At 38.1% G+C, this 9151-nt stretch overlaps 1 long non-coding RNA gene across 2 annotated transcripts; it reads right to left on the bottom strand.

Annotated features, from left to right (window-relative positions):
• Positions 1-323: 323 nt before the first annotated feature.
• On the bottom strand, positions 324-4528 carry LOC118845695. 2 transcript variants are annotated; one of them, XR_005010137.1, is made up of 4 exons: positions 4293-4528; positions 3260-3368; positions 809-958; positions 324-710 (listed from the first exon to the last, which is right to left on the bottom strand). It is a non-coding gene; the product is annotated as an uncharacterized LOC118845695 (long non-coding RNA). The 2 variants fall into 2 exon arrangements; XR_005010136.1 differs by having other exon boundaries at positions 324-958.
• Positions 4529-9151: the final 4623 nt, after the last annotated feature.

The following is a 9151-nucleotide window of genomic DNA, read 5'->3' as shown; positions in this document are numbered from 1 at the left end:
AAGCACTTGGTGCAACAGAAAGAGGCCCGGATGTGGAACCAGAGGGCCTGCTTTCAAAATATTACCCTATAACTTAGTCCCTGTGCAACTTTGGACAAGGAATTTAGCTTTTCTGTGTCTCAATTTCTTCATCTATAAAATGAGGGGGTTGAACCAGGTGTTTTCTTAAGTCCCTTCCAACTCTAGACTTTGGGGATCCTTTCTCCTCATAACCTCATTGCCAAACTACCTACTGCACAATTGTCATGGAGTATTCCCTCGGTATGCTAACTGAGCTGCTTCAGCCCCAGCCTGGGCAGCACTCCCTCTGGAAAGTCCCTTTTAGTGTCACTGAACCTTTAGATCACAGAAGCAGACACGCCTTGATCCCCAAAACACTCTTAGTGGTTTTCCATCTCATGACGTGCCCAGGAGAATTAGAAAGAATGCTAACAAAACAGTGAAATATTGCCAAGTGCCTTCATGTTTAATTGTAAGTGGTAAATTCGAGACTGAAAAATAAAAGGAAAACATTTAAAAAAAATTATGGGCCTCACTTGATGCCCTTCAAAAGGAAATCAAGACATGTATAATTGGGCTAAATTCTTTGAATTACCTAATGATTTGGAAAGAACTCAACAGCCCCCAAGAAAGATATGCTGAAAAAAATCTTACCCCCATATTGTCTGGTGCTCTGTCTTCAGGTGCTGTCTGTCTCTCAAGCCCTACTCCTAGAAAAACAGGAAATAAACGTGCTACATGTTCAATATCTGTCTTCTTGACTAAACCTGGCACAGACAATCTTTAGTGTCAGTCTAAGTGCCCTAACCTTTTAAAGCCTGGCCGGATGGCTTGTGCGTAGCAGCTTGGCGTAAGAGAGCAACATTTCATTGATTACTCTTGGCAGCATTACATTTCCATGAAGCTACAAGCAGTTCTTAGCACAGTAGGAATGAATGTCTTGTTACAAGCTGGGCAGCTGGAAGGTAGAGCATTATGGAGTTTTTAATTACATTCTTTTATAACATTATCAATTAACAAAAATAGAGGCAGTAATCGTATGGTGATTATGTTGTATTTTCTCCCCAGAGGGGGAGGAATTCTAACAATTAATTTCAAATGCTGTAAATGAAAAATCTACAGATGTATTTAGTTATAAAGTTAGTGGGGCTCAGCCTATCTGTTGGTGCCTTCATTAATGTGCTTTCACATGAATTCTCTGTCTCTCTCTCTCTGTCTGTCTCTCTCTCTCTCTCACTGACGAGAAGTCAAATTTCCCCAGTGACCATTCCCTGAATATTTCTCCTATGATAATAAAATGCTGTGGTTTTTCAGGAGTCATGCATAAATAGCACTATAGAAAAATATAAAGTGCACAATTAACATCTAAGGAGTTAGGATGGGACTTCAACAACTGCCTGATACCTTCCTCCTTTTTTCCTCTGAGAAGGATATGATATGCTTATTCTTGCTAGAGGATGTCATCCATGCTTTGATATTCTACTTCCTCCAGAGATAGCCAGGAGGAATGATTATGATACAGAAAGTATTCATGTTAAATCAGATGAGGACAATGGAACCCCTTCTCAGACTTGGATTACCCAAGTAGATGTAATGATTGGTAATATTGCATGTCCTAACCCAGAGAAAATATTAGCTACCTACAAAGCTTAATCTGTGAATGAGATCCTTTTGTACCATAAGAAAGTAAGTTTCTTTCTGGGTATGGGTAAAGCCTTCCATTTTGATCTGAACCTCTAGGTGTCCATGATATAAGTAGTATTCTCAGTGGGATTTCAGGAGAGAGATTCAGGATCAGGACTATAGCGGGGCTAAAAAGATAAGCTGTTATAGGAAAGGATAAAATGGCATCCCAAATGGTGATTGGACAGCACCAAATTTCTCATTGGAGCAGGATAAAAACTTCCCTGAATCTGATAAGAAAAAGCATTCATTTACATTTTTCTGAATTGGTTTTACTCTGGAGTTAGATATCATTTTAAGCATTGCTCTCCTGCAAACTTCATGCCCTGGGAACACAGGCATATTTCAGATGAATACATATCCTTCATGCTATGATTTATGGTTTGTGTTCATATGTAAAGTGTAAATGAAGCCTGAGTGGCTACAGCCTGTTTGCCTACTTGCTTTTCCTGGCTATTGATTTCAAAGAAATTTGGGTCAACTGAGGAAACTCTCCAACAGTTTTCAGGGAAATATGGGTGGAAGCTTTTGTCAGGCAGAAGGTACATTGAGAGATTCTTAATGTTATACTACTGCATTTTCTCTATTAGGAGGTCTCATTTTTTTCTTGCCCTCCAATGTCAGAAATACAGGCTAGATTCTAGAACCTAGTCTGAAGAAACCATGAAAGGAGAACACTATATCTCTATGTCTTTGCTTCTTGAGACTGGCTACTCAGAATACCATATTTTCCCATGTATAAGACGCACCCTTTTCCGAAAAATTTGGGGTCTAAAGATTGGGTGCATCTTATACAGTGGTTGTAGATATTTTTATTTGCATTTCCCGCTTTTTCACGCTTGTTGTCTTTGAACTCATTGTTTTGTATTCGTTACCGGTATATTAGGTTACATTTTGCCATGTTCTACCCAGAAATGGCTCAGAAAAGATTCTCGTACAGTGCTGAATTCAAGTTAAAAGTGATCCAGTTTGCAAAAGTGAATGGAAATCATGCTGTTGAACGTGAATTTGGTCCTCCTCCAACTGAGGAAACAATCCAAGGCTGGCTACAGGAAGAAGAAACCCTACTGAAAACGCCACGGCAGAAGAAGGCCAGGAGAGGCAAGTCAGCAAAATGGCCTGATTTAGAGAGGGAATTGAAGATATGGATGGAAGAGCGAAGGGCAATTGGAATTCCTGTGTCCACAAAGATGGTTCAGCATGAGGCAGGAAGAATTGCTGATGAAAAAGAAGTTACTGATTTCAAAGGAGGACACAATTGGTGCTTCAGGTTCATGAAACAGAGTGGACTAAGCATGTGTACATGTACTAGACTTGCCCAAAAGATTCCTGAAAGCTATGAGCAGATGAATAAAACTTGAGTTCAATAACTTTATGTAATACATTTTTTTTTTCAAATTTCAGGCCCCAAAATTAAGGTGCATCTTATACATGGGGAATACGGTACTTCTGGGAAAAAGCGACCCTTGGTTTTGGAAGAGATAGAATAGGTCAATCCAAAACTCTTTCACTTTCTATTATCCTCCTTAAATAAGGTTTTATGGGAAGTGGGGGAGGGAAATATTTGAATACTTACAGATATATAAGGCCTTATGTTTCATAGGAAACTTTTAGATGTGGAGCTAGAAAAGATTTCAGAGGTCACCGAGCCCACTTCTTTCATTTTACAGATGGAGAAACTGAGGCTGAAAGAAATGAAGTGATTTGCCCAAGATTACACACCCAGTAAGTATCTGCGTCAGGATTTGCCCTTAGGTCTTCCTGACTCCAGGTCTAAGGTGCCAGTTTGTTGCCCCACTATCTACTGTGCTACTTTGCTGTCCGGTGCATTATTGCTGGGATTTATGCAAAGGTTTTCAAATACTGAATTATCCAAATATATCTGAAACATTGACTCCCAGGCCAAACGAGTGAGAAAATTTTAGATAGTATTACTTTTCCAGATCATTGAGGCCCAAAATAATTCCTACTTAAGAAGTTTTGTTTAAAAAAAAAAATCTGAGCTGTACAGATCAGCTCCCTTGGTTAACAACTGCTCATTTAATTGAACTGAGTAGAATGGATGAAATCATTCCAGTATTCGGTCTTCAGGCTTTTTTTTTTTTTCCTGCATAGCTATACCCAACCTAAGTGGGGTATGTGGCAACAAGACTATCCTGGCCCCTTTAGTTACATAAGTCAAGATTTGCCCCAGGGGCTTGGCTCAGCTTTTTTTTTATCCTGATGAAAATCTTGGCAACTGAAGACCCAACTTATTCCAAGTGGTTTTTAGTGTAGCACTCCATAAAAGCAGAATGTAATTATTCCATGAATATACTTTCTGAACTGAAACAAATGAAGTCTGTAAGTACAATGCCATTTCTAATGGCCCATTATAGACGTGAACCATACACTCAGTGGAAAACTTTATACACAAACTTGTATATGCCCACATAAGCTAAAAGGCCCTTTCACACAAAAGATTATGGAACATTTCCGATTGGCACTGAGCCTGAGTGGCCTCCATCTGTTTATTCAACACAAAGGGCAGATCTGAATAAACCAACCCCAGAAAACCTCTTTTCTCTCTCATATTGAATTTAGGGTGTCTAAATTACCTAAAGAATTACCTGAAACTCCGTACTTCTTTTTTTCAGTGTTGTCAGAGACCCAATGTTTCAGAGATAGGACACAAGATTTGATTTTTCTATTTCTTTGCACACCTCTTGGCTTCTCAATCCCTGTCTTCTTTTGCCCAACCTTCTCTCTTCCTCGAAACATCACAGAAAATCTTCAGTTGGGTTGATTGCTATGGCTATAGGTGATTTGATACTGCTTCGGCCCTTCAAATGTGGCAAATTCATGCTTCTCCTGAACTGGAGTAAACATCACCTTTTCCCCAATTGACCTGCCTTGCACTCTAACAACACACCCACTCCTTCCTGCTGGCATTACCAACTTAGATTTGGTAATATGCCAGGGTGTTTTTCACATTGGAGCAGTTTCTCCACCTAATGCATTATTTTATGTGGAAGGGAGGGATTAAGTCTTGCTATGGACAGTACTTAAACTTTTGTAATCTCTAGTCTGAGGATAAAGTCAAAAATAAATGGATAAAATGAATTGGAGGCCTATATTTCACATACTTTTTTGATAATTCAGTGTTTCATCAAAATGAATTTCCATCTTTGCAAGGAATTTTCATGAAGTTTGCACGGGAATTGCTACATCCCACACTAATAAAACTTCCCTGGGGACCCACATAGTCTACGAAAACTGGAGATTTGGGGCAATTGCTGATTTAGGCCAAAGTTGACAGTTATAAAATACGTTGGACATGCAGGTCCTTGGAAATGTGAAACAATCGGTGCTAGTAGTTTATGCCATGAATCACATTAAGGCAGGGATTCTTAAACTGGAATTCATGGATTTTTTGGTTTGTTTTAACAACTATATTTCAATATATTGTTTTCTTTTACAACATTAAATACTTTATTTTATGCATTTAAAAATTCTATTCTGAGGTCCCTATAGGCTTTGCCGGATGGCCAAAGGCACCCAAAAAAAACTACCCAAAAGTTGAAGGAACCCTGCATTAGATTATGTTTTTGACAATTGAAGCAAAATGAAGACATGAAGAGGCCTAGGTTTGAACTACTAACTCTAGAAAGTTCCCAGTTACCTTCCATTCTTATGTGATTTAAACCTTCAGTCTAAGAGAGTCCATTGATTTTCATTAAGGCTTCATTATAAATGAGATATGCATTTAATGGAGGTCGAACTGTAAATGAGCATCATGCTAGTATGCTGGACATCAAATTAGGAGACCTAGGTTCAAATCCTTTCTCAGATACTTGCTTGCTAGGTGACCCAGGGAAAGACACTTAATTTCTTGGGAACTTAGTTTCCTTAACTAGAAAATGGGAATAATATTATTTGTCTACCTACATTACAGGGTTGTTTTGAGGGAATCAATCCCCAGACTTTAAAAATTTTATATAGATAGATATGAATTATTCACATATGTTTGGTCTTAATTTTTTAAGGCTTCTTAAATTTTTTTCTGTTTCATGCACCCCATTGCCAGTCTGGTAAAGTCTATGGATTCCTTCTCAGAATAAGGCATTTAAATAACTGAAGGAAATACTCTTTTTCAGGAAGAGGATAGTGAAAATAAAGATGTATTTTTTTTCTTATTCAGGGAATTCTTATTTCCTATTAATAGGCCTCATGAAATCTATCCACAAACCCCTTGCACGCTGGGTTAAGAACCCCTGGTCTGTACTATCTCAGATGAGATAGTCAAATGAGTTTCAAAACAAGAATCTTTCTAGTTCCTTGTCCTTTTGGCAGCCACTGGCAGAAATAGTGGGTGTTGTTTATGAGGCCAAGGTCGCAGGTTCAATCCATGTACCTAACACAGCCAGATTCTCACAGAGAAAAACTTCCACAGCCCTGGGCTGCACCATTACCTCTGCCCAGCTCGTCTACAAATACATGCTGTTGGTCACAAGAAGGAGCAGGTGATTGGAGAGTGGTGATTGATCAGCTTAAATCCATCACCACTGGTAGAAAAACAACCCAAAGTGCTGGGGGGCCAGGAGCATTCTCTTGGAATATGAAATCAGTGCACAGGAAAAAAAATATATGTATGTGTGTGTACATATATACATATATATACACACATATGTATATGTATATATGTGTGTATATATACATGTGGGGTGTATGTGTATGTGTATATATGTACATAGACATGTGTGTGTATGTGTGTGTGTGTATATATATATATATATATATATATATATATATATATATATATATATATATATGCCTGTATGTATATATATAAGTGTGTATTCATCACTGAACAAGATAAGATCCTTTTGGAAGATTACTCCAATGTTTAAATCTTTGTCTCTAGGAAACATCATAATATTTAGAGTCATAGAAGCCAAGTTCAAATCCCACCTCTGATGATTACTACCTATGTGACCATGGGGCAAATCACTTAACTACCACCCACCCCACCCACCTTTGTTTTGTCATTTATGAAAAATGAAAGATGAAGATACAGTGTGCAAAGGACATGTGATTAGGAATCAGAGGACCTGAGTTTGAATCTTGATTCTGCCACTTAATATCTATGTGAGTTTGAGGAATCACTTACCTCTCTGGGCCTCAGTTTCTTCATATTTAAAGTGAAGGGCTTTGACTTAATCTGTAGGTTCCCTTCTAGCTCAAAATTTGTGGTCTTAGGATCCTGTGGGAGGGTTGGACACAGTTTCTGAGGTGCCTTCTAGCTTGAGATTAATGATCCTATCACTTATGATAAGTGAATCAGTCTAATACAAGGGAATAAGATAAGAATAATTATAATGGATTTATCCTATATGTGTGTATGTATGTATGTATCTTTCTATCTACACTCACATACACACACACACACATATATATATATAATGGATATATATATATATATATATATATGAATAAATTAGAATAATTATAACAGAGCATTGAACTGGGAGTCAGAAGACCTGGGGTCCAAATCCTAGCTTTGCCAGTCATCCTTGCGTGGCTGAACAAGGGACCTCATACATCTAGACTTCAGTTTCCTCACCTGAGGTGCCTTTGAGCTCTTGATACTGTCATTGAAATGCAATGGGTTCTAAGTGCAATTAGTCGCAGGGAACTCACCTCAATTGGGAAAACCCTTGCCCTAAGTAAAGAGATCTTTCTCAGAAATCTTTCTCCAAGGTAGCCCCAGGGAGTGGACTCCTCAGGATTTCAAACTATGCAATAATAGTGAGAACTCTATGCCCAACTGTGGCAGGGGGAGAACTCTGAAAGCGAGTTCAGACAGGCTAGTTGATGCTATTATGCTTCCTGGAGAGAGGAAGAAATGCCTAGGTATACTTCTCCTGGCTACTTAAAATTCAGAACATAGATCCTCTGGCTGAGCAGTATGTTCTCTTCCTTCTCAAGCTCCTTCAGCATTTATTATTGGATTAGGCTTTGCATCTGATTCCTCCTTATAAAGGGTCACATTCTTTGATTGCCTATAAAAATACAATTTGACACCAACGATCATAAGATCATGGACCTGGAGCTAGAAGGTATGTCAGACATCCTCAGATTCAACTCTCCCATTTTACAGATGGGGAAAATGAGGCCTGGGGATATCATAGGCTGCTGGATTTAGAACTGGAATGGACTTTAGAGGTTATTGTAATGAATTCCCTCATTTTGAAAATTATGAAACAGAGCCCCAAAGAGGGTAAATAACCTGCCAAACCCATATAGGTAGTAAGTGTCTGAAGTGGGATTTGAGTCCAGGTCAATGACTTGTCCAAGGTAACAGGTGTAATAATCATCAGAAGTGGGACTTCAATCATTTGACAATAAATTTAGATCAGAAAAGGACCTCGGAAACCACATAGTTCACAGGTTCCCAAAATGGGCAATACCTTCCTCTGGGGGTGCTGGAATGATCCAGGTGGGCAGTAGTAACCTCAGATGCAATTGGAGGGAGTTGAATAAAAATAAGGGGGGGGGGTGGAAGCATAAGGAAAGAAGAGAAGAAAATTTTGAAAAACCATTCATATGTGTTTCATCTGTTGTGTAACAGAGTTAAGGTCGTAGTGATTACATTATTTTCCAAATAAACACACAAAATGTAAGTTATAACTAGTCGGTGGTCAAGTCTGCCAACAGGTCTTAACAAGCAAGTGTTGGCAGGCAAGCATGTTGTGTGTTATTGGGAAGTCCAGCATGCATTGGCAGGCATATATATGTGCACGTAATGACTTGTTTACAGTACAATACTATATGGTTACATGACACAATATTGTGTCATCAAAATTTCAATGCAGGAAAAAACCCACAAATTTATAATTAATTATTAAAATTAAGATACACCATTTAAAAATATATGTTTTTTGAAATGATGTAAATTTCAAAACAAAACTGCTAAAGGGTTAAAGAAAGTAGATTTCCAGGGTGCCCTGAGCAATTTTTTTGAAAAGGGGGGCGGATAGGCCAAATAAGTTTGGGAAACTCTAATCTAGTTCAATCCTCTCATTTTACATATAAATAAACCATGACCTAAGGAAGGTGACTGACTTGTCCAAGATCACGTAGGTAATAATTGTCTGAAGCATGATTTGAACACAGTTCCCTGTCTTCAGCACTCTGTTATATCATTTTATTATCCAATATTTTTATATTTATATATTTTATTTATTTATATACATTTATATTAATATACTTATATTCATATGTCTTCACCTCATAAGACCGGAAGTCTTTTTTAGGTCATAAGGATGTCTTGTACTTCTATGGTATCTCCAACAGTATCTAGTTCAGTGTCAAGAAGAGTGATTATTCAGTAAATATTTTTACCTGACTAATTGATAGTCTGTGGTTTATATCTGTTTGGCCCATAGGACAGATAGACTTTGAATCTTCTCTCTTTAGGCATAAAGGT

The sequence above is a fragment of the Trichosurus vulpecula genome, chromosome 4 (genome assembly GCF_011100635.1).
Source record: "Trichosurus vulpecula isolate mTriVul1 chromosome 4, mTriVul1.pri, whole genome shotgun sequence".
Lineage (NCBI taxonomy): Eukaryota > Metazoa > Chordata > Mammalia > Diprotodontia > Phalangeridae > Trichosurus > Trichosurus vulpecula.
This window is presented reverse-complemented; position numbering and strand designations above follow the sequence as displayed.